This window comes from Mus caroli, unplaced genomic scaffold, assembly GCF_978045245.1.
Source record: "Mus caroli unplaced genomic scaffold, Mus_caroli_1 scaffold_13, whole genome shotgun sequence".
NCBI lineage: Eukaryota > Metazoa > Chordata > Mammalia > Rodentia > Muridae > Mus > Mus caroli.
The window spans coordinates 92,718,164-92,743,321 of record NW_028227268.1 but is presented as its reverse complement, the minus strand read 5'-3'; the positions used below and the strand labels follow the sequence as shown (position 1 = coordinate 92,743,321).

Here is a 25,158-nt window from a genome sequence, read left to right as displayed (position 1 = left end):
CTTACAGGGTCACAATATGTGTATTGTAGGCAATCTTCCTATTTTCTAGTTTAGATTTCCCCCAATGAAGAAAGAAGTTAATTAAAGTGTTTCTTTTGCACTGACTACCACCCCAATTCAACCCAGGAAGGGATGGGTAACCTTTCTCATTTGGGTTTGTGGATGTCTCACAGCAAATTCACTAGAGTACAGTGAGGGAAGCCAGCCTCCTACCTGTTCCAAGATATCCTTCCCCATCTTGATCATGCCGTGTGCACATATATACTCTCTCTCTCTCTCTCTCTCTCTCTCTCTCTCTCTCTCTCTATATATATATATATATATATATATATATATATATATATATTGTGGTTTTTAGCTTTAGCTTATTGTCTAGGCCATAGGGGGAATGGGATGAGGGTACTACAGTAAAAGGAGTGGAGAACCAAATTGTTCCATAGTCTAAACAGAAAAGAAGGCATTTAAAACACAAAGAACTGCAACAAACATTACATTTACAAGTAATCTCAGGAACTATTTAGAGAAAGTTGAAGGTGGGAGCTTTTAGGATATGGGGGCAATGCTTTTCAGGGAGGGGGCAATGCTTTTCAGGGAGGGGAGGACTGGCTGTCAGAAGAGTGAAGAAGCCAGACAGGCTAGAGCATCCTCAATTCCTAGCTGAGCCCAGTCTGTCCATTTCCTCTGACCACTGCTGCAGAACTTGGTTTAGGGAAAAAAAAAAAAAAAGAACTTGGTTTAGCATATAACTTGAAGACTCCAGTTTTGGCTTGATGGTCCTTCCTAAGTCCTGACCGGCTTCCCCTTTAAGAAAAAAAGTGTACTTGTACAACTGGGAGAAAGGAAATAAGCATAAATCATCTATCTGGAATGTTATATGAGAGCAGGAGGGAGATGATGTTTTTCTTATGGAAGAAACAAGAGAAGAGAAAAATGTGCTTTTCAGCAGTTTCTCCAAATGGCAAAAACTACAAACCTTAAATATTCTAACCTGCCCTAATACACTTATCTACCCTGCTGCCCATGTGCTGCAATGAAGTTGCTCCTAGCCTGTGCTCCTTTGTCTACAGTGTGCATGGCCTTATTCTAACCCTGGAATAAAGGTTACTGACTCTGTACACACACACACACACACACACACACACACACACACACACACACAAGAAAAGAAAAAGTCCCATGGCCAAATCCAGCCTGGGGGCAGTGGGGCTGAACAATAACTCCCAACAATGGGCACTAACATTGTAACTAGCTCAGAGTAATCATAGGAGATGTTTATGTAATCAGTGTGCTTACTTGAAGTTAAATTCCTATGGGTGAAACTTTGACAGAAAGGTTCTAAGGTAATTGAAGAGAAAATTCTAGAAAGAGGAGATATTTGATATTCTGAAAAGAAAGTCTCTGATATTCTAGTTGGTAAAGAAATGTATGTCAGACTTCAGTTGTTCATTTATGAAGTAATTTTAAGTAAATTTTACATGTTTTCAAGTTGTCTCTACTAAAACCTTCAAAAGCAATTGATACCATTATTAAAGTAAAATGTGACAAGCCTCAAGTGCTTTATGTTATTTTCAATTGAACACATATCTATCATTTTTTTAAAAAATTATTAGGTATTTTCTTCATTTACATTTCAAATGCTATCCCAAAAGTCCCCCATAACCTCTCCCCCACTCCCCTACCAACCCACCCACTCCCACTTCCTGGCCCTGGCGTTCCCCTGTACTGAGGCATATAAAGTGTGCACAACTAATGGGCCTCTCTTTCCACTGATGGCCAGGTAGGCCATCTTCTAATACATATGCAGCTAGAGACACGAGCTCAGGGGGGGTACTGGTTAGTTCATATTGTTGTTCCACCTATAGGGTTGCAGATCCCTTTAGCTCCTTGGGTACTTTCTCTAGCTCCTCCATTGGGGGCCCTGTGATCGATCAATAGCTGACTGTGAACATCCACTTCTGTGTTTGCTAGGCCCCGTCATAGCCTCACAAGAGACAACTATATCAGGGTCCTTTCATTGAATTTCTTCACTTTGACATTCAGAGCACTGGGCAGAAATCATTCCCCTGTACTGGGGCATATAAAGTTTGCATGTCCAATGGGCCTCTCTTTCCATTGATGGCCGACTAGGCCGACATGATACATATGTAGCTAGAGTCAAGAGCTCCAGGGTACGGGTTAGTTCATAATGTTGTTTGCACCTACAGGGTTGCAGATCTCTTTTAGCTCCTTGGGTACTTTCTCTAGCTCCTCCATTGAGGGCCCTGTGATCCATCCAATAGCTGACTGTGAGCATACACTTCTGTGTTTGCTAGGCCCCGGCCTAGTCTCACAAGAGACAGCTATATCAGGGTCCTTTCAGCAAACTCTTGCTTATGTATGCAATGGTATCATCGTTTGGATGCTGATTATGGGATGGATCCCTGGATATGGCAGTCTCTAGATGGTCCATCCTTTTGTCTCAGCTCCAAACTGTGTCTCTGTAACTCCTTCCATGGGTGATTGTTCCCAATTCTAAGGGGCAAAGTGTCCACATTTTGGTCTTCGTTCTTCTTCACTTTCATGTATTTTGCAAATTGTATCTTATCGCTCGGGTATACTAAGTTTCTGGGCTAATATCCACTAATCAGTGAGTACATATCATTTGAGTTCTTTTGTGATTGTGTTACCTCACTCAGGATGATGTCCGCCAGGTCCAACCATTTGCCTAGGAATTTCATAAATTCATTCCTTTTAATAGCTCAGTAGTACTCCAATGTATAAATGTACCACATTTTTGGAATCCATTCCTCTGTTGAGGGGCTTCTGGGTTCTTTCCAGCTTCTGGCTATTATAAATAAGGCTGCTATGAACATAGTGGAGCATGTGTCCTTCTTACCAGTTGGAACATCTTCTGGATATATGCCCAGAAGAGGTAATGTGGGATTCTCCGGCAGTACTATGTCCAATTTTCTGAGGAACCACCAGACTGATTTCCAGAGTTGAGCCCCATTTTTAATGGGGTTATTTGATTTTTCTGGAGTTTACATTCTTGAGTTCTTTATATATATTAGATATTAGTCTCCTATCTGATTTAGGATAGGTAAAGATCCTTTCCCAATCTGTTGGTGGCCTTTTTGTCTTATTGACGGTGTCTTTTGCCTTGCAGAAGCTTTGCAATTTTATGAGGTCCCATTTGTAGATTCTCGATTTTACAGCACAAGTCATTGCTGTTCTATTCAGGAATTTTTCCACTGTGCCCGTATGTTCGAGGCTTTTCCCCACTTTCTCCTCTATAAGTTTCAGTTTCTCTGGTTTTATGTGGGGTCCCTTAATCCACTTAGATTTGACCTTAGCACAAGGAGATAGTAATGGATCAATTCGCATTCTTCTCCATGATAACCACCAGTTGTGCCAGCACCATTTGGTGAAAATGCTGTCTTTTTTCCACTGGATGGTTTTAGCTCCCTTGTCAAAGAACAAGTAACCATAGGTGTGTGGGTTCATCTCTGGGTATTCAATTCTATTGCATTGGTCTACTTGTCTGTCACTATACCAGTACCATGCAGTTTTTATCACAATTGCTCTGTAGTACAGCTTGAGGTCAGGCATGGTGATTCCACCAGAGATTCTTTTATCCTTAAGAAGAGTTTTTACTATCCTAGGTTTTTTGTTATTCCAGATGAATTTGCAGATTATCCTTTCTAATTCATTGAAAAATTGATTTGGAATTTTGATGGGGATTGCATTGAATCTGTAGATTGCTTTTGGCAAAATAGCCATTTTTACTATATTGATCCTGCCAATCCATGAGCATGGGAGATCTTTCCATCTTCTGAGATCTTCTTTAATTTCTTTCTTCAGAGACTTGAAGTTCTTATCATAGAGATCTTTCACTTCCTTAGTTAGAGTCACGCCAAGGTATTTTATATTATTTATGAGTATTGAGAAGGGTGTTTTTTTTTCCTAATTTCTTTCTCAGCCTGTTTATCCTTTGTATAGAGAAAGGCCATTGATTTTTTAAAGTTAATTTTATATCCAGCTACTTCACTGAAGCTGTTTATCAGGTTTAGGAGTTCTCTGGTGGAATTTTTAGGGTCACTTATATATACTATCATATCATCTGCAAAAAGTGATATTTTTACTTCTTCCTTTCCAATTTGTATCCCCTTGTTCTCCTTTCGTTGTCGAATTGCTCTGGCTAGGACTTCAAGTACAGTGTTGAATAGGTAGGAAGTGGGCAGCCTTATCTAGTCCCTGATTTTAGTGGGATTGCTTCCAGCTTCTCACCATTTACTTTGATGTTGGCCACTGGTTTGCTGTAGATTGCTTTTATGTTTAGGTATGGGCCTTGAATTCCTGATCTTCCAAGACTTTTATCATGAATGGGTGTTGGATTTTGTCAAACGCTTTCTCTGCATCTAAGGAGATGATTATGTGGTTTTTGTCTTTGAGTTTGTTTATATAGTGGATTACATTGATGGATTTCCGTATGTTAAACTATCTCTGCATCCCTGGAATGAAACCTACTTGGTCAAGATGACTGACTGTTTTGATGTGTTCTTGGATTTGGTTAGTGAGAATTTTATTGAGTATTTTTGCATCTATATTCATAAGGGAAATTGGTGTGAAGTTCTCTATCTTTGTTGAGTCTTTCTGTGGTTTAGGTATCAGAGTAATTGTGGCTTCATAGAATGAGTTGGGTAGAATACCTTCTGCTTCTATTTTGTGGAATAGTTTGTGAAGAACTGGAATTATATCTTCTTTGAAGGTCTGATAGAACTATGCAATAAACCCATCTGGTCCTGAGGGTTTTTTTTGTTTTGTTTTGTTTTGTTTTTTGTTTTTAGTTTTTGGTTTTGGTTGGGAGACTATTAATGACTGCTCCTATTTCTGTAGGGGATGTAGAACTGTTTAGATCTTTAATCTGATCCTGATTAACTTTGGTACCTGGTATCTGTCTAGAAATTTGTCCATTTCATCCGGGTTTTCCAGTTTTGTTGAGTATAGCCTTTTGTAGAAGGATCTGATGGTGTTTTGGATTTCTTCAGGATCTGTTGTTATGTCTCCCTTTTCATTTCTGATTTTGTTAATTAGGATGCTGTCCCTGTGCCCTCTAGTGAGTCTGGCTAAGGAAGGTTGATCTATCTTGTTGATTTTCTCAAAGAACCAGCTCCTCGTTTGGTTGATTTCTTTGAATAGTTCTTTTTGTTTCCACTTGGTTGATTTCACCCCTGAGGTTGATTAATTTCTGCCATCTACTCCTCTTGGGAGAATTTGTTTCCCTTTCTCTAGAGATTTTAGGTGTGCTGTCAAGCTGCTAGTATGTGCTCTGTCTAGTTTCTTTTTGGAGGCACTCAGAGCTATGAGTTTTCCTCTTAGAAATGCTTTCATTGTGTCCCATAAGTTTGGGTATGTTTTGGCTTCATTTTCATTAAACTCCAAAAAGTCTTTAATTTCTTTCTTTATTCCTTCCTTGACCAAGGTATCATTGAGAAGAGTGTTGTTTACTTTCCAAGTGAATGTTGGCTTTCTGTTATTTATGTTGTTATTGAAGATCAGCCTTAGTCTATTGTGATCTGATAGGATGCATAGGACAATTTCAATATTTTTGTATCTGTTGAGTCCTGTCTTTGACCAATTATATGGTCAATTTTGGAGAAGGTACCATGAGGTGATGAGAAGAAGGTATATTCTTTTGTTTTAGGATAAACTCTTCTGTAAATATCTGTTAAATTCTTTGTGTCATAACTTCTGTTAGTTTCACTGTGTCCCTGTTTATTTTCTGTTTCCACGATCTGTCCATGGATGAAAGTGGTGTGTTGAAGTCTCCCACTATTATTGTGTGAGGTGCAATGTGTGCTTTGAGCTTTACTAAAGTCTCTTTAATGAATGTGGCTGACCTTGCATTTGGAGCATAGATATTCAGAATTGAGAGTTCCTCTTGGAAGATTTTACCTTTGTTGAGTATGAAGTGTCCTTCCTTGTCTTTTTTGATAATTTTGAGTTGGAAGTTGATTTTATTAGATATTAGAAAGGCTACTACAGCTTGTTTCTTCAGACCATTTGCTTGGAAAATTGTTTTCCAGCCTTTCATTCTGAGGTAGTGTCTGTCTTTTTACCTGAGATGGGTTTCCTGTAAGCAGCAAAATGTTAGGTCCTCTTTGTGTACCCAGTATGTTAGTCTATGACTTTTTATTGGGGAATTGAGTCCATTGATATCAAGAGATATCAAGGAAAAGTAATTGTTGCTTCCTATTATTTTTGTTGTTAGAGTTGGCATTCTGTTCTTATGGCTCTCTTCTTTTAGGTTTGTTGAAGGATTACTTTCTTGCTTTTTCTAGGGCATGGATTCTGTCCTTGTATTGTTTTTTTTTCTGTTATCCTTTGAAGGGCTGAATTCGTGGAAAGATAATGTGTGAATTTGGTTTTATCGTGGAATACTTTTGTTTCTCCATCTATGGTAATTGAAAGTTTGGCTGGGTATAGTAGTCTGGGCTGGCATTTGTGTGCTCTTAGTGTCTGTATTACATCTGTCCAGGATCTTCTGGCTTTTATAGTCTCTGGTGAAAAATCTGGTGTAATTCTGATAGGCCTGCCTTTATATGTTACTTGACCTTTTTCCCTTACTGCTTTTAATATTCTCTTTATTTAGTGCATTTGTTGTTCTGATTATTATGTGTCGGGAGGTATTTCTTTCCTGTTCCAGTCTATTTGGAGTTCTGTAGGCTTCTTGTATGTTCATGGGCATCTCTTTCTTCAGGTTTGGGAAGTTATCTCCTATAATTTTGTTGAAGATATTTGCTGGCCCTTTAAGTTGAAAACCTTCATTCTCATCTACTCCTATTATCGGTAGGTTTGGTTTTCTCGTTGTGTCCTGGATTTCCTGGATGTTTTGAGTTAGGATCTTTTTGCATTTTGCATTTTCTTTGATTGTTGTGCCGATGTTCTCTATGGAGTCTTCTGCACCTGAGATTCTCTCTTCCATCTCTTGTATTCTGTTGCTGATGGTCACATCTATGGTTCCAGATTTCTTTCCTAGGGTTTCTATCTTCATTGTTGCCTCACTTTGGGTTTTCTTCATTGTGTCTACTTCCCTTTTTAGGTCTAGTATGGTTTTGTTCATTTCCTTCACCTGTTTGGATGTGTTTTCCTGTTTTTCTTTAAGGATTTCTACCTGTTTGGTTGTGTTTTCCTGTTTTTCTTTAAGGACTTGTAACTCTTTAGCAGTGTTCTCCTGTATTTCTTTAAGTGAGTTATTAAAGTCCTTCTTGATGTCCTCTACCATCATCATGAGATATGCTTTTAAATCCGGGTCTAGCTTTTCGGGTGTGTTGGGGTGCCCAGGACTGGCTGAGGTGGGAGTGCTGGGTTCTGATGATCGTGAGTGGTCTTGGTTTCTGTTATTAAAATTCTTACTTTTGCCTTTCACCATATGGTAATCTCTGGAGTTAGTTGTTATAGTTGTCTCTAGTTAGAGCTTGTTCCTCTCGTGATTCTGTTAGCGTGTATCAGCAAGACCTGGGAGACTAGTTCTCTCCTGAGTGTCAGTGATTAGAGCACTCTCTGCAGGCAAGCTCTCCTCTTGCAGGGAAGGTGCACAGATATCTGGCGTTAGGCCTCCTGGCAGAAGATGAAGGCCCGAAATAGGGCCTGTTCCCAAAGCTGTTAGCTTTTGTGGTCCACACTCTCACCTGTGCAGACTAGTCTCGGTGGAATCCGGGAACCAAGATGGCTCCCCCAGGTGTTCCTGCAAAGCCCTCCTCAGCAGGCTGGACACCTCTCCTCTGGCAGGGAAGGTGCCCAGATGTCTGGAGCCTGAAACTCGGTCTGCCTCAGAAGCTCTGTGGCTTCTGCCTGTCCCAGAAGCTGTTAGCTTCTTTAGTCCACACTCTCACCTGTGCATACTAGTCTTGGCGGGACCCGGGGACCCATATCTGTCATTTTAAAAATTTATAAGTATATTGAGGGAAGTTCTAAGATATCTCACCTATTTTAAATGAACTACAAAATGTATTATGGTTGGTTTTAAAAGGAAAATGAAGTTGAATATGGTGGCAGATGCTTGTAATCGCAGAACCAAGGCAGGCAAACCACAATTTCATAGAGTCTGAACTACTAATAAGACCATGTCTAAAAAAAGGAGGAGAAGAAGGAGGAGGAAGAGGAGGAGGAGGGAAATAATGAAAGAGAAAAGAAAAATCAATCAAATAAATAAATAGAAAACCATTAAGATAACACATATGCTTTGAAGTGTAAGCATCTTCAATAAACAAGACTTTAAATAAGAGATAACAAGAGCACACTTAGTCAAAGTAACAACAGTGTGTTCTCAATCATTATTTTATAAATTATTCAATGCAAACTTAGAAAAATGATTTTAATTAAGAAAATTATATTTAGCTATTAACATGAGAAAACAGACTGATAATATTTAAAGTAATTATCAGAATGATAAAACATACATACATACATATATACACAAACATACACAGACATACATTTATATGTACATATATATAAGTGTGTATTTATATGGCTATATATGTATAAGTGCACATATAAATGTATGCGTGTCAATTCCCCACTAAGTCTTTATATTTCAAATAATTCTAAAAGTTCAAGTTATAAGCTATTTTTAATATGACTAATTATTATTAAACTTATGTGGAAAATCATGACTCCTAGTAATGGGAGATACAGAGACTGAATCACCCAGGCAAGGCTATTTTTAGCAGTAGGACTGGGGATACCAAATCACCCACAAAACCTTAGACCTATAATTCGATCTACTTCTAAGATATGCTGGGGTTATGATGGCACAGAATTTGTGGGTGTTGTTAACCAATGGTGTGACCAATTTGAGACCCACACAACAAGAGGAAGTCCATGACTGACACTGCCTAGATGACCAGGAACCAGAGACTGGATAGCTCAGAGATTCAGAATAGAACCAAACATGACTTGGAGTAAAAAAAAATAATCAGTGAAATGATTACCAATGATTCTTTGCTATACTCATAGATTGGTACTTACCCCAATTGTCATCAGGGAGGCTTCAATTCAGCAACTAATGGGAGCAGATGCAGAGGACCATAGCTAAACACTAGGCAAATCCAGAGGAATCCTACAGAAGATGGGAAGGAAGGAGTGTAGGACCCAGGGGCTTGAGAACACCACAAAAGCAAGGCCCACAGAATCAACTAAGCAGGGCTCACAGAGACTGCAGTGGCAATTATGAAGCCTGCATTGGCCTGCATTAGGTCCTCTGTGTATGTCATGGTTCTATAGCTTGATGTTCTTGTGAAACTCCCAACAGCAAAAGTGGGGGTCTCTCTGGCTCTTTTGCCCACTCTTGGAACCCTTTGCATCCTATTGGGTTGCCTCATCCAACCTTGATATGTGTCAAGTCTTACTGTAATTTGTTATGCTGTTTGGTTGATATCCCTGAGAGGCCTGCTCTTTTTTTTATTATTTTTATTTTTAAAGGAAACAGAGGAGGAGTAGATCTGGGGAAGATGGGAGGTTGAGGGAAGGGAAGACTTGGAAGAGTAGTCAGGGAGGGGAAACTGTGATCAGGATGTAATATAAGAAGAAGAAGAGAAAAAATAGAAGCAACTACTAGCTTTTATTAAGGTGAGTCCATTTCTATTGTCAGGTTATAGGCAATTTTTTTTTGCATCTGAAAAAAATGTTAAGTTTAATATTTGCCACATACGCTAGGAAGACAGAATCAGGAGCATCAGTCTGAGGCCAGTGTGGGCCACATAGGAAACTACACAGACAACAAAACAAATCAGTTACTACAGACATACCAGAAAAATCAGCTAAAAACTATGATAAAGGGATAACAATAGCTATTTGTTTGTTTATTTGTTTATTTATTTATTTATTTATTTAATAAAGGATCTGTGCAGCCTGGCTATCTTGGAACTCTCCTGTAGACCAGGTTGGCCTCCCAAGTGTTGGCATTAAAGGTGTGTATATTATTACATAGTACTCAAGCTGGGGTCTTTTATGTTGTAGGAATAAACAAACTTCATAGTTCAGCACCATATTCAAAGTAAAGCTGGCTGAGCATCTCAAAGCCTCGTATTTTAGTTCTAGGAACCACATAGACTGGGTATGATGGCCCATGGGTGCAATCTTAGCACCTGGGAGATAAGAGACAAGCATTAGAAGTTCAAGGTCATCCTTGGCAATACAGTGAGTTTGAGGCCAGCCTGGGCTGCACAAGACTGACAGAGAAGCAAGAGAGACACTAATATAACATCTGCTCATGAGGGTATGTAAAATTCATTCCTTAATATCATAAGAAAAAAATCTCATTGCCCCTGCTCTCATCTTCTAAGAAAAAGAAATACTGAGCAGTCTCCTTGAGCCTTTCTAGAAACTCAGAATGACAGGTCAGACAAAAGCATCTTTACTCAGAATGCCTCAGTGCAGTTGTTTCATTTCCAGAACAGTAAAATAATTTTAAATGTGAAAACCAAAATGGACATTTATTTTTTTCTTAAACTCAAATGCAATACCAAGTAGATAGGATAAGAAATTAAATATAAACACAAGGAACACCTAGTCCTATTTATCCAAGGCAGCATAACCAAATGGACTCATAGAGAGACCATCTGGTCAACAGAGGATTTATCAACAGCGTTTCTGGTCAGGACTCCTGCTTCGTTTTTGGCCTCCTCTCCTCTTGCCCTTTGGTGGACCTCGAACAAAACACCAGTCGACACTGATTGGCTGTCCCATCAAATCTTAAACTTTTAGTTCCTCCACGGCAGCCTGAGTCGTTTTATATGTTTCATACTCAACTAGAGTATACCCCTTCAAGTATACCATGCGCCTGTTCAAATTAAAGTGGATATTTTTTATTTCCCCATATTCAGCTAATTTGTCATGGATATCTTCAGCGGCTTCTTCGTCGACTCCAGTAACAAAGAGAATCCCACCTTCAACAGAGCACTGTGGTCCAGGTTCACCATCTTGCTCCACACTGTCATAATCTTCCTGCATCCGCTCTTGGGACTCCTCTGGGCCAAAGCTGTGGCCCTTCTGTTTCTTTGCTTTTTCTTTTAGTTTGTGGATGCTTTCGTCACCATCCTCATCCATGGCAAAATCCTCGTGAAGACCCAGCACATCTCCAATCTTGCTTCTCTCGGTGCTCTCTGTCAATTAATCTTTTTTTTTTTTTTTTTTACTTTGGGGAGATTAATTTTATAAGGAATGCACTTACTCCTTTTGTCAAAATTAAGACAAACTTAACTTTTCAACTGTATTTGGGATAGGCAGCTATAGATCACAAACTTGTTTATAAAACAGAATTTACTGCCCCAGTGAGTGAAGTGTCTAATGGGGACACACACACAAACCCACCTCTCTTCCGTGTCCTTGATGTGTGGCCACACTCAGTTGTCAAGAGCCATACAGGAGGAACAACAAATGGTTCTAGAACTCACGGAATGCAGCCCACCAATTAGCACCCTCACGATGGGTACACCTCAGTTGAGGTATGGCCCCAAGGACCTGAGAACTTTGTGCTGTTACAGAGTTCTGCTCTGCTTGCTGCCCTCACTTTCCTTTCAATCTAAGAATTGTGTGAAAAATCTAAGGGGCTTCCAGTCCCTCACTGAGGAATATCTCTGGCATTTACAACAATAATGCTTGGTCTTTTTCAGCATTACTGCTGGAGCAGATAAATAATTCAAATCACCACCCTAGGAAAGAACTTAGTGGAAAAATAAAATTGTTTATGAATCTAGGTTAAGATGCTTTTGCTACTGGCTCTGATGCAGACAATCTTAAACAATTTGAAGTTCAGAAAAGCACATTCTTTTTTTTTTTGTCAATCAATTTAATATATGTCATAGGTAGTTCATATGAATGTTTGTTACAAAATTAGCTGCCACAGTCTGATGTATGGGATTTTCAGAAAGCTTATATTACTTAAACGATAACTAAGCACATAAATTTTTATTCTAAATGTATTTTAAAGATTTGTAAAACAATGTTAAGTCTAAAATTATCTGGCCTTAAGTGATTCAATTTTGTGTTATTTTTAATAACTTGAACTTGTGAACAATTAAAAAAAATTACACTTGAATATCCCAGTGCATATATTTCTGTTAACCTACACAAAGCCATGTGAAAAACTCCCTATAATTCCCAAGGCAACAGCACACACAGTTTTCACCACAACTCACTGTTACTGCATCGGAACACAGAAAGCATCAACAAAACCCCATTACCCGCTCCCAAAGAAAAAACAACCCTTTCCCACCTCAGCAAAAATTACCTGGTACAAGCAGAGACTTAAGAAATGCTTTCTCAGTAGGAAGCATTTATAAAATGCAGAGATCTCAACAAGCCAAATGCTTATGCACAGAGAGGAACCTCTCCCTACTATCGCTTCTGCCTCATGAGTCAGACAAAGTTCTGATTCATTTAAAAACACTCACTTTTTAAAAGCATATTTGTGTATATCGACTGGTTACTTGTTTCAAGAAAGTACAAACCGGCCTTGTGGACAATATAAAAGCAGGCGTGGAAGCAAAGTGCCCTCCTAAGACAGAGGTCAGCTCCTCCGTGAACAGCTAACAGGCTGCAGCAAGCAAGCCAACCACTGTGACCTCACAGAGCCCAGCCACCTGACTGCTGCTGAGCGGAGGGAGCTAGGTGAAGCACTTCACCCTGTCATGCATTTCTTGCTCAAGAAAAATAAGCACATAACTACTCAAATCCAGCACTCACAGTGTCATTAGCTCATAGTATCAGACAATGAGAAACTGCTCCTGTACTACCTGCTTCTAGAATCTTCCATGAACTTACAGTATGCTAACACCGACAGATTTCCTCCTATAATACTGCCACCAGCACCACCCACACACAAACCATGTACTATGCTCTAAGTCTCTGAATTCATCATCATATAGTGTTCTACATTCCACTTTTTCACAAGTTTAATGTGGACACAGAAAAAACAAGCAATGTTTATTGTGCAATTCCAATAGATATTCTTAGGGTCTTGGTTTAGAGTCAGCCTCCATAGTTATTTCAACTGCCCAGTTTAAACAAAAAGCAACAACCTACCCAGAAATTTCACGATCGCTCTTCAAACACCAAAGTAATGTACTGATGATTCACATTATAATTTAAATATATTTTAAAACTACACACACTCTCTATACCGCTCCTTTTATAAAATAATCAAAAATAATAATAATTTGATTATCTGGAAGGAAATAACTGAAAGAGCCCTTTCATTGTATCTATAACCTCTGTAGAACTCCAAACCAAGAGGAGAGGGTGAAATAAAGATCTCTCAGTCAGCAGAAACATATGACTGTTAGGTGCAGACTCCTGCTTTCCCCATCTCTGGTGGATGGAGAGCTAACGGAGGCAAGGGCACAACCTCTGCGAAGGCTTTCACTTTGATTTGTTTCATTTTCATTTGCTTCTTCTCCAACTTCTTTTGTTCTCTCCTCGAAGCAGCTTCTTCCAGCCTGCGCTGCTTCTCAGGGTCCTCCTAGTTCCTTCTCTTTTCTTCTCCTCACGCTTAGACTGTGCAGCCTCCTGTCTGCACATGTGTCCGCTTCAGAAAGTTCTCTTCCACACGAGCCCGGTTCTTATCTGCTTTTTGGTTCCCTTCTCTGTTGAGTCAGAACTTTTTGGCTTTATCGATAGAATAAATCACCATGTTCATCAGGGATAGCAAAGACTCCATATCCTTTGGGTACGTGTTGCCTGAGCCAGGCACATTAAATGTAAACAGTCGTGTCCTCTTGCTGTTAGGCAGCTTTAAAGGCTGACCTTCCTCTTGCATAACCTTTGGACCAGAGAACTGGTCTGAAAAATGAGCAGATTCAATCTTGTCAGCATAGTGTGTAAGAACGCAAACCATCTTTGTAGCCATCATTCCCTCTGTGACTTCTCCTGTTTTTGACAGAATGGCCAAAGATTCTGGCGGTCCATACTTTGCTCCAGACTTAGGTTTATCACTACAAAACTCACTCAGATCCTGCATCTCTTTCTGTAGTCGCAGCAAAGCTTTGCGAGTGCCGACAGCGAACACGTATGTGTCCATGTCCTCGTCATTCATTGTTACTTTTATTTGCACGTGATCACTCACTGGCCTCATCATCCGGGCCAGGACATTAAGTCTCATTCTCTCTCTCTCTCTCTCTCTCTCTCTCTCTCTCTCTCTCTCTCTCTCCCTCCCCATCTCTCCCTCTCTCTCTCTCATGGGGGGGGGGGGCAGGGTTTGAGACAGGGTTTCTCTGTATAGCCCTGGCTGTCCTGGAACTCACTTTGTAGACCAGGCTGGCCTCGAACTCAGAAATCCGCTTGCCTCTGTTTCTCGAGTACTGGGATTAAAGGCGTGTGCCACAACGTCCAGCAAGTCTTGTCTCTTAAGGAACCTCAGCTGGATAACCATGCCTTCACAGCACACTCGGCCAGAACACCACAGGTTATGGATGTGCTCATTCTCCTGATTCAACTTCCCTGTGTTTGTGGCTTGTTAGTCCCATCATCCCCCACTAAGGTAAAATTGCTCTCCAAAAGCTCTCTATGAGAGTTAATCCAGGCCTGAGAAAGTCGGCTGTTTTTATTCTTCCCAATGATGTAGTTCGTGATATAGGCAAGCAGACCAGTCACCATCAAAATTTCTAGGTAATATCTCTCCCAACTGTTCTGGAAGTGTGCAGGAACATCAACAATTGTTATTGGTCTTTATTTTTGTTAGAAGAGGTATCTGGTTTGTCTTCGTAACCCTCAAATTCCTCATCATCATATGGCTCACTTTCTGTATCTCCCTCCTGGGTATCTGCACTTCTAAATCACCTTCTTGGCTTTCATCGTGCCCTTCCAACTCCACAGTGGCCTCGTCCTCATCATCTTCAGTGCTGATCACTCGCTGAAGAGATTCCGTAACAGAATCTTCCATGACGTCCTCAAATAGAGGATGATTTTTATAGACTGATTTTTATATGAAGTTTAGATTTGTGATTCTTTTTCAATTCTTGTAAGATTACTTTTAAAGATAAATAATAAAATAATTGATCCTTTCTTTGTAACCGCAAATTGCTGCCTGCCAATAGGAGAAACTGGCTGAGAAAACTACCTTGCTTGCATACATTTTGTTCTATAACAAGTTGCATAGTTACTATGGTGCTTTGAATATGCTTGGCCCAGGGAGTGGCACTATTTGGAGGTGTGGCCTTACTGAAATATGTGTGTCCTGGTTGGAGGAAGTCTGTCACTGTAGGTATGGGCTTTAAGACTCTTATCCTAGCTACCTGAAAGCCAGTCTTCTCCTAGTGCCTTCAAATGAAGATGTAGAACTCTCAGCAATTCCTGCTCCATGCCTGCCTCGGAACTGCCATGCTCCTGCTTTGATGATAATGCACTGAATCTCTGAACCTGAAAGCCAGCCCCAATTAAATACTGTCCTTATAAGAGTTGCCTTGGACATGGTATCTCTTCACAGCAGTGAAACGCTAAGACAGTTACCAGTGCACGTGTGTTCTTGGGAGAAATTTGCTTTCTTAATCTGTACTACATAATGTTGTACAGGTATTGAGGAACATAGTGGTTTTTTTTTTCATAGTCATTCACTAGAAAAAAACTAAAACATAATCACACCGTAATTTTCTACTGCTTGAAAGATTTTGCTGGGATATATAAACTATTAAAGAGAAAATAAAGTGTGTGGTTCTTTTCACTCATCAACTATGTGTATATTCATATGTATGTATGTATGTATGTATGTATGTGTAACTATGTATAATGTATATGTATAAAGTTTGTGTGGGAATGCATTGGAACTCTGTTCTAGCCGTCAGATCTGTGTATGTATATAACATGTAAAGGTTGTCCAGATATGTGTTGTATGTAATATGTCCAGATATATGTTGTATGTAATATGTCCAGATATATGTTGTATGTAACATGTAAAGGTTGTCCAGATATATGTTGTATGTAATATGTCCAGATATATGTTGTATGTAACATGTAAAGGTTGTCCAGATATATGTTGGAGCTTTTTCCATCTACCAACTGTGCATGTGAACCTGTATCTGTCTGCCTGTCTATATGTATTTATGCATGTGCATATATATGTATTTATATGTATGAAATTATTAAAGTCTGCCTTTTGCTTCATCCACTCAGTGTGTACAAGTGTGTAAGAATTTTCTGTTTTTCATTTTCTTTCCTGATGGACCCTAAGAGTTAAAAGAGTTAAGAGATTTTACTGGCCACAGGGAGTGCTTGTCCCAGCAAATTAAACTTTGTTCCTTCAGAGAAAAAAATCGGCTCAATAATTTCTATAATCCCTGGCTGTCACAGGCAGCAGCATCTGTCAGTACCTGGACTACTCCCCTGTCAACTGCTGTTAGCACTGACTCCCACGAGCTACTTGCCTCAGTTTACTATATGGTGTCAAAGCTGGTCTTTGCAGTCAGTGACCTATATACAGACTAGCGAATAAGGCTGTTTTCTTTCTGTTCTTTGATTGTTGGCACTCTTGATGCCAACAGCACAACCTATGAAATTATCATGACATTGTTGCTTCATTCATTGGCAAGGTCAGGGTAAATCTCAGTCAGGTATGCAGGGCAAAGCAGAACACGCTGGAAATGCCAGGGTGACAAAGAAACTGAAGTACAATTTTGAAAGCATAGCAAGATGAAAGCCTGTATATAGTTTGATATACAGCTAGAAGGATTGTTTCCTATAATCAGCCCATCAATATGGCTTCTAGACAGCATGCTCATCACATCTGGATCAGTCAAAGGAATTAACATTTCCAAGTGATTCTTGCATCTCCCCCAGATAATAAAAGTGTAGGAATATGAAAATCTGTACACAAATTCTCCAGCTTCAAATGGGAAATCCAATTTTGATTTTGCTGAAAAACAAACAAGCACCCACAAAAAAAAAATCACAAATAGTAACTGAAACCCATTCATTCTTTGTGTTTTCCTTAATTTGCCTGTAATGTACTCTGACTGTGTACCAAGCACTATGGAGGAAATTATAATCATCCTGGCCTAATGCAATTATGTTATGCCCCCAGCTTTAAACTCCATCCCTAACAACTTGGCAAAAAAAAAATGAATTAGGGAGAAAGAAGAGGAAAAAAGGGAAAAATGAAGAGAAAGGAGAAGGAGGAGAGTACAGACTTCCTGGTACCAGGAAGCACAGATTTGTTCTACTTGAATTTTCAAGTGTTGTTTCCTACACTGCTTCAATAAGGATAGATATGAGGGATTATAACATTGTATCACAGAGAAAGCACCATAGCTGAAGACTGTGATCTTTGCATCTGGCAGGCAGAGGCAGAAGAATCGGGAGTTCAAGTTGAATGCTGCCATGTCTAGCTGGGAATGTGCTGTCATGAGTGCTGGGGATCTGGGCTCGATGCTCATGCTGATACAAGTACTTTAATGACAAAGGCATAGCTACAACTCCAACATCGAATCCCTATGTGTGTGTACAGATGTGAGTGATTAAAAACAAACAAACAAATAAATAATAATCCAAATGACATGACATTGAATTTTAAAGCATTATGATAAGTTCAATCTTCAGTATCATCAATAAAAAACAGAACACATGATGTCTAAATCTTGTTAATCCTCCTGGTTTTCAGTGGGTAAATACTTGTCAGAGTCTGAGATTAAGTCTATTTGCCGTGACTAGATGACTACTCTCTGCTTGATCTATGCTGACTTTTCAGCTGTGGAATATTTACAAGAGGAAACAAATTCAATAGAAATCACCTACAATGACTATGAACATTTTAGTCTTATACTTGGATTAAGCATCCTTGATTCAAAAATTGAAATCCAAAATGCACCAAACTCCAAACTTTTTGAGCTTCAATATGCAAAGTTCAATACCTGACCTTCTGTGATGGTTCTTAGCCAACATACAGGCACACTAAAAGATTATGTGTGTGAGGTATATATGAACCATAACTGAATTTTATGGTTAGAATGGTTGGGTCCTATGGTGTTTTGAATAGGTTTGGCGCTCATAGATTCATATGTTTGAATATTTATCCATAGGAAGTAGCATTATTAGGAGATGTGGCCTTATTGTAGGGGGTGTGACCTTGTTAGAGGAAGTGTATCACTGTGAAGGCACAGCTTTGCAGTCTTAAATACTCAAGCTATGCCCAGTGTGAAACATAAGCAGTCTCCCCCTGGCTACCTTTGTTTGGATCAAGATATAGAACTCTAGGCTCCTGCAGCCCCAAGTCTGCCTAGACACTGCCATGCTTCCTGCCATGATAATAATGGACTAAACCTCTCAAACTGTAAGCCAGCCCCAATTAACTATTTTCCCTGAGATCCAGCTGTAAGGCTTTTATTTTCTCAACTAGTGACCAATGGCAGAGGGCCCAGCCCTTTGTGGGGTGTGCTATCCCTGGGCTGGTGGTTCTGGTTCTGTAACAAAGCAGGCTGCACAAAATTTATGAAACAATCCGGTAAGCAGACTTCTCTATGTTCTCTGTATCAGCTCCTGCCTCCAGGATCCTACTCTGTTTGAGTTCCTGTCCTGGCTTCCTTCAACAATGTATAGCAATATGAAAGTGTAAGCCAAATAAACCCTTTTCTCTCCAACTTATTTTTTGGTCATCATGTTTAGTAGCAGTAATAGAAACCCGAACTAAGACAGTCTTTAACTTTACCTTCAAATGATGATGTTTTAGAGAGTTATCATGTCACACATCTTCTACATGTCTCTCTAAGACAGCAGAAGTCTGCTAGAATAGACTTTATTACTCAACTTCCAATCAAAAACAAATATACAATATTGTTTTCAGTCACATACTATGAAAACTGGCATTTGTTGGCTAATTTTTTTTCTTTTTTTCTTTTTTTTTTCAAGACAGGGTTTCTCTGTGTAGTCCTGGCTATCCTGGAACTCACTCTGTAGACCAGGCTGGCCTCGAACTCAGAAATTCTCCTGCCTCTGCCTCCCAAGTGCTGGGATTAAAGGCATGCGCCACCATGCCCGGCTTTTGTTGGCTAATTATTATCAAAATCCCAATGCAGAATCAGATGAGGCACAGAATTAGACTGCTAGCAGCACCTTTCCACTAAACCTCACCCCTGTGTCATCAACTAAAGTGCTCACCCTGGTAAATGAATGTTGATCTAAACTGAGTTACAATCCTGAATTATGTTTGAATTATTATGGTTTTGTAGTCCCATTTGTATTTAACCTGTAACTTTATTAATTGTATTTTGTCCAGATTTATAAGCATTAGATTATATGTAGTTTTATCACCACACATAAATAACACAGTAGTAAAAATAACTGCGGTCAACACTAGAAGTCCACAGGAATTATTTATTATTCAAGAGTGTGGGCTGTACTCCTCAGCTTAGAGACCACTGCTATGTGGCACACATTAGCTCTATCAAGGATTTTAGAGGAAAGGACAGGAAATGCAGAGGTGACTCAGGGGTGAAGAGCTCTCGCTGTTCCTCCAGAGCATCTGATTTCCCAGCACCTAAATTGTGTGCCTTACAGCTGCCTGTAACTCCAGCTGTAGAGGATCTTCTAGTCTCGCCAGGAACATGCACATGGAAACAATAATAAAATAAGTCTTAAAAAAAAAGATAGAGGAAAGCATGGTTTAAATTCTTAAATTTTTTAATTTCAAAGTAGATTTTTTTTCTATGACCTTGCTTCTGATTTGTTTCTCAACTTCAAAGCTCAGTGCAGCACAGAGAGTGCTCTCTCTTTCAAGGACATTGGAAGCACAAGCAGGGAAAGGACCCATTTCTGTAACAGTTGTGATCCTGGACTGTTTTCATTTTTTTATGAAACTGTCAGTTTTTAAGGAGACAGGTTAGTGCCTATGCTCATTACAAGTGGGAAGCTGAACAAGAATGTTTGCCAAATGAAGAAAGCATCCATGGCAGGCTGCTCTTTTGACTCACATCACTCTTGTCGGATTCAAAGAATCAGAGACGCTCTGTGAGGAGTATACTTGTGGACCAGTAAACCACAAGTCCCACTGGATATGAAGAATCAACACCCTGGGTAGACTCTGAATAAGAGAAATTGTAAAACAGTATGAACAGTGTCTTAAAATTTTCCAGGAAAAAACTAGCCATGAACCACTTTTATCTTCTTTCCATGTAAACTACTAACTAAAAACAACTATCCCATCAACCCAAAAGGAAAGTCAAATGCCAATCTAGAACTAAGTATACACACTGGAAAACAGCAGTATTTTGCTTGGAATACTTAAATGCCACTTAAACATTTAAAATGTATTACCTAAAAGTTTTAAACTTAACAATTGACAAAAATTAAAAAGATTCTGTACCTCCCACCATCAAATACCATAATTTAAGAAAACTTTTTTTTTTTCGGTTTCTGGGTGGTACAAACCTAGAAGCCAGAAAACATTCCTTGCTCCATTCTTAAGAGTTGATGAAATACATCTGCAAAAACAGTTTGAAAAACTGAGCCTGCCAAAAAAAAAAAAAAAAAACAAAAACAAACCTTGAAGTGTTTTCTCATTTCCTCAGTGCTCTTCAAGAGAAAGCAAAGTGAAAGCCAATAGCTTTTAGAGAAACAGCTTCAGCGACTGTGTATTCATCCATACACACAGCCACAGAGTGAGCTGTAGCAACACCAGTGGACACTTAACTAACCCCAGAAAGCTGATGGATCACACAGAGTCTTACTCAACACCTAGGCAAGCGACAATGTTCCTTCTGCTTTCCCTTTCAACTGGAAACCAACTGAGTCCTAAAAAAGAAATTATCTTTTCTTCCAAAGACTAAACATAATTTCTTATCAGCAGGCTGTCTAATGAATTAAATGAATCTGTAGGCCACTACATTAGTTTAGGCCTCAGCAGTAAGAAGTCTTTAGAGCTAAGAAAGTCATTTCTGTTGTATCTTGCTACTCTGGACAAAATCTAATTTCCTGCCCAATCATAGAAGCCATATGATGCCAAATGAAAGGAAGTCAAACTCTGACAATTAAAAAGAAACACAATAAACTACCATTCACAGTTCTAAAGATCTAAAAAGCAAACAAGAATAACCTTTAAAAAGAAAAAATACAATGAAGGCTTCCATGTAACGTGAAAATAAGAAATATAAATGGAGAATAGCTTATTATTATCAACGCTCGGATTATAACTAATCAAATTTTAGCATTAAAAAACAAACAATGAAGGGGGCATGCTACGGCTGCAGAAGAAGATGAGTAAAAGAAAAATTTTTAAATGTGAGTTAAATTAGAAAGACAATAATATGAGGACAAAAAAGAAGGCTAGAGAGTAAGCATGCCTGAAAGATCCCCTAACTAGATGGTGGGGGTCAGAGTAAAGAGGGAACAGTGTCTCCCTGGGCTGAAGGCACACATAAACCATATGAGGAACACACCCCATAAGAGTGGATCTGTGTAAGGTCCTGGAACACTCTGTGCTGTAACAATTTTAGCAATGCAGAAATCAGGTGTCTAGATGGTTAGTCTTCTCTTTTTAATCCACATTGTATGTATATAAAACTGGCCAATACAGAATGTGTGGAAAAAACGTAAAACCCAAGTTTCAAAGAACAAAGTATTGAAAAAATGATGAATAAACTGATAAGAATTATTGTGTATGCTTTGTGTTTTGTATCCTGTTCATTCACTTCAGAGTACTAAGGTCTAATTTAGAATCTTCATTACTGTAGTGTTGTATAGACTATTGAACCCAAGTTAGAAAAATCTCTAACCAAGAGCTTTAATTTGGCCACTGCTACATTCACAACAATGATACAAGATGCATTGTTGATGGCAAATTTTGTTAACTTGGCTAGACTTAGGTGCTCAATTGTTTGGTCAAAGTCTAGGCTGGTTCTTTCTGTAGAGGTAATTTTTAATTGCTTTTGTTTTATTTTTTTAATAGTCCAGTCATTATCCCCCTCTGACAGTTACTCATCCCATTCCCCATTATTTCCAAGATGCTGTCCCCACTGCACCAATCCTTACCAGACCTCCCCACTCCCTGGGGCCTCAAATCTCTCAAGGGACTAGCCGAATCCTCTCTCACTGAGGCCAGACCAGGCAGTCCTCTGCTGTATATGTGTTGGGGCCTCATACCAGCTAGTCTATGTTGCCTGGTTGGTGGCTCATTGTCGGAAAGATCTCAGGGGTCTGGGTTAATTGAGACTGCTGGGCTTCCTATGGGGTCGCCCTTCTCCTGTAGAGGTATGTTTTGAATGTGACTAACATTTGCAATCAGTTAATGTCAAGAAAAACAAGTGTCCACAATGCGAGAGAAGTTTATCCAATAGGTGAAGAAATGAAAAGCAAGGACAGTCTTCTGAGACCAAGAATTTTGTCTCCAGATTGTGACACTGAAATTTTGAGTGTATAGTCTTCAGACTTAATAGAAAACAATAAATCTTATCTGAACTTTTACTCTGGTAGCCAGTCCAATAAACTTCACATTGCCAACCCCACAAAATGCACAAGTCATTTTCTTCAAATCATTCTTTATACATATATACATATATGTATGTATTCATATATATATAACAACAGTCTGGATCTAGGGATATGGTGTTATCACTAAACTGCTTACTATGTACAAGCCTGAATACCTCATTTCTAGTCTTACGTGTCCACTTAAACCTGGACTAGCTAAATTGATGTGCTCCAAGTTCAGGGAGAGAACTTGTCTCAATCAATCAATCAATCAGTCAATCAATGAAAGAGCAAGCAAGGAAGGAAGAAAGAGGGAAGGGAGGGAGGATGTGAGGAACAATTGAGGAAGGAAGACACCTAACATCAACTTCTGGCAGCTAAACACCCACACACATATACATACACTATATATAATATAAAGTAAAATTACAACATGACATATATTTATACATCTATTTATATCATTCTCTTTCTGAACAATACATACTTTATAGATAGAATAGAATAGATAATAGATAGATAGATAGATAGATAGATAGATAGATAGATAGATAGATGGATAGATAGAGACAGAGACAGTCAGTTATATAGATGTAGATGTAGGTATAGATATAGAGCCCCAAAGAAACCCCCAAGCATCATAGACTACTGCCAAAGATATTGGTTACACTATACAACCTAATGGTAAGGCCCTATTGATAAGGACAACAGTTACATATGTCACTGAGGCTGAGCTGGTACCTAACTAGAAGCTTGACTCCCACTGACTACTTTTCTTGGTACTGGAAGGCACTCTGCACACTACCAGAAGAGAAAGGTGATTATCAATCTCCCCCAGCTACAAACCCTGAGACCTATAACAGTGTTTTTCCTGCAAGATATACTGATGCAGTAGTGGCACAGAGGTTATGGAAGTGACCAACCACTTTCTTTTTTTTTTTATTACATGTTTTCTTCATTTCCATTTCAAATGTTATAACCTTTCCTAGTTTCCTCTCTGAAAATCCCCTATACCCTCTCCCCTCCCCTGTTCCCCAGCCCACCAATTCCCACTTTCTGGCCCTGGCATTGCCCTATACTGGGGCCTAGAATTTTCCCAAGACCAAGGGCCTCTCCTCCCACTGATGGCTGACAAGGCAATCCTCTGCTACATATGCAGCTAGAAACACAAGCTCTGGGGGTACTGGTTAGTTCATATTGTTTCTCCTATAGGGCTGCAGACCACTTCAGATCCCTCGGTACTTTCTCTAGCTCCTTTATTGGAGACCCTGTGTTTCATCCAATAGATGTGAGCATCCACTTCTGAATTTGCCAGGCACTGGCATAGCCTCACAGGAGACAGCTATATCAGGGTACTGCCAGAAAAATCTTGTTGCTATATGCAATAGTGTCTGGGTTTGGTGGTTGTTTATGGGATGGATCCCAGGGTAAGGCAGTCTCTGGATGGTCCTTCTTTCAGTCTCAGCTCCGAAATTTGTCTCTGTAACTCCTTCCATGGGTATTTTGGTCCCCCTTCTAAGAAGGAACAAAGTAGCTACACTTTGGTCTTCCTTCTTCTTGATTTTCATGTGTTTTGCAAATTGTATCTTGGGTATTCTAAGTTTCTGGGATAATATCCACTTATCAGTGAGTGCATATCAAGTGTGTTCTTTTGTGATTGGGTGATCTCACTCAAGATGATATCCTCCAGATAACATCCATTTACCTAAGAATTTCATAAATTCATTCTTTTTAATAGCTGAGTAGTACTCCATTGTATAAATGTACCACATTTTCTGTATCCATTCCTCTATCGAGGACATCATATAAGTCTGCTATGAACATAGTAGAGCATAGGTCCTTATTACAAGTTAGAACATCTTCTGGGTATATGCCCAATAGTGGTATTGCTGGATCTTCCAGTAGTACTATGTCCAATTTTCTGAGGAACCTCCAGACAGGTTTCCAGAGTGGCAGTACCAGCTTACAATCCCACCAGCAATGGAGAAGTGTTCCTCTTTTTCCACATCCTTGTCAGTATCTACTGTCACCTGAGTTTTTCACCTTAGCCATCCTGACTGGTGAGAGGTAGAATCTCAGGGTTGTTTTGATTTGCATTTCCCTGATGATTAAGGATGTTGAACATTTTTTCAGGTGCTTCTCAGCCATTTAGTATTTCTCAGTTGAGAATTCTTTGTTAGTTTTGATGTGTTCTGGGATTAGGTTAGCAAGCATTTTATTGAGTATTTTTGCATCAATGTTCTTAAAGGAGATTGGTCTAAAGTTCTCTTTGTTTGGTCTTTGTATGGTTTAGGTATAAACATAATTGTGGTTTCATAGAGTGAATTGAGTAGTGTACTTTCTGTTTCTATTTTATGGAACAGTTTGAAGAGTATTGGTATTAGGTCTTCCTTAAAGGTCTAATAGAATTCTACACTAAGCCCATCTGGTCCTCATCTTTGTTTGGTTGGAAAACTTTTAATGACTGATTCTATTTCTTTAGGTGTTATGGGACAGTTTAGATGGTTTATCCTGTGGTAACTTTGGCAACTTGTATATGTCTAGAAAATTGTCCATTTCATGCAGATTTTCCAATTTAGCTGTATATAAACTTTTGTAGTAGATTCTGATGATTTTTTGAATTTCCATGGTTTTTGTTGTTATGTCTCCCTTTTCACTTCTGATTTTATTAATTTTGATGCTGTCTCTCCGACCTCTGGTTAGTCTGGCTAAGGGTTTATCTATCTT

At 39.2% G+C, this 25,158-nt stretch overlaps 1 protein-coding gene and 3 pseudogenes across 1 annotated transcript in view; all 4 read right to left on the bottom strand.

The window, feature by feature from the left end:
* Acyp2 (acylphosphatase 2) overlaps positions 1 to 25,158 on the bottom strand; it is a 147,959-nt gene that overhangs the window by 53,355 nt on the left and 69,446 nt on the right. The gene's annotated exons all lie outside the window — the stretch shown is intronic.
* Positions 9,888 to 11,151, bottom strand: LOC115032312 (RNA-binding protein 8A pseudogene; annotated as a pseudogene).
* On the bottom strand, positions 13,172 to 14,152 carry LOC110306164 (PAT complex subunit CCDC47 pseudogene; annotated as a pseudogene).
* On the bottom strand, positions 14,282 to 17,408 carry LOC147001570 (PAT complex subunit CCDC47 pseudogene; annotated as a pseudogene).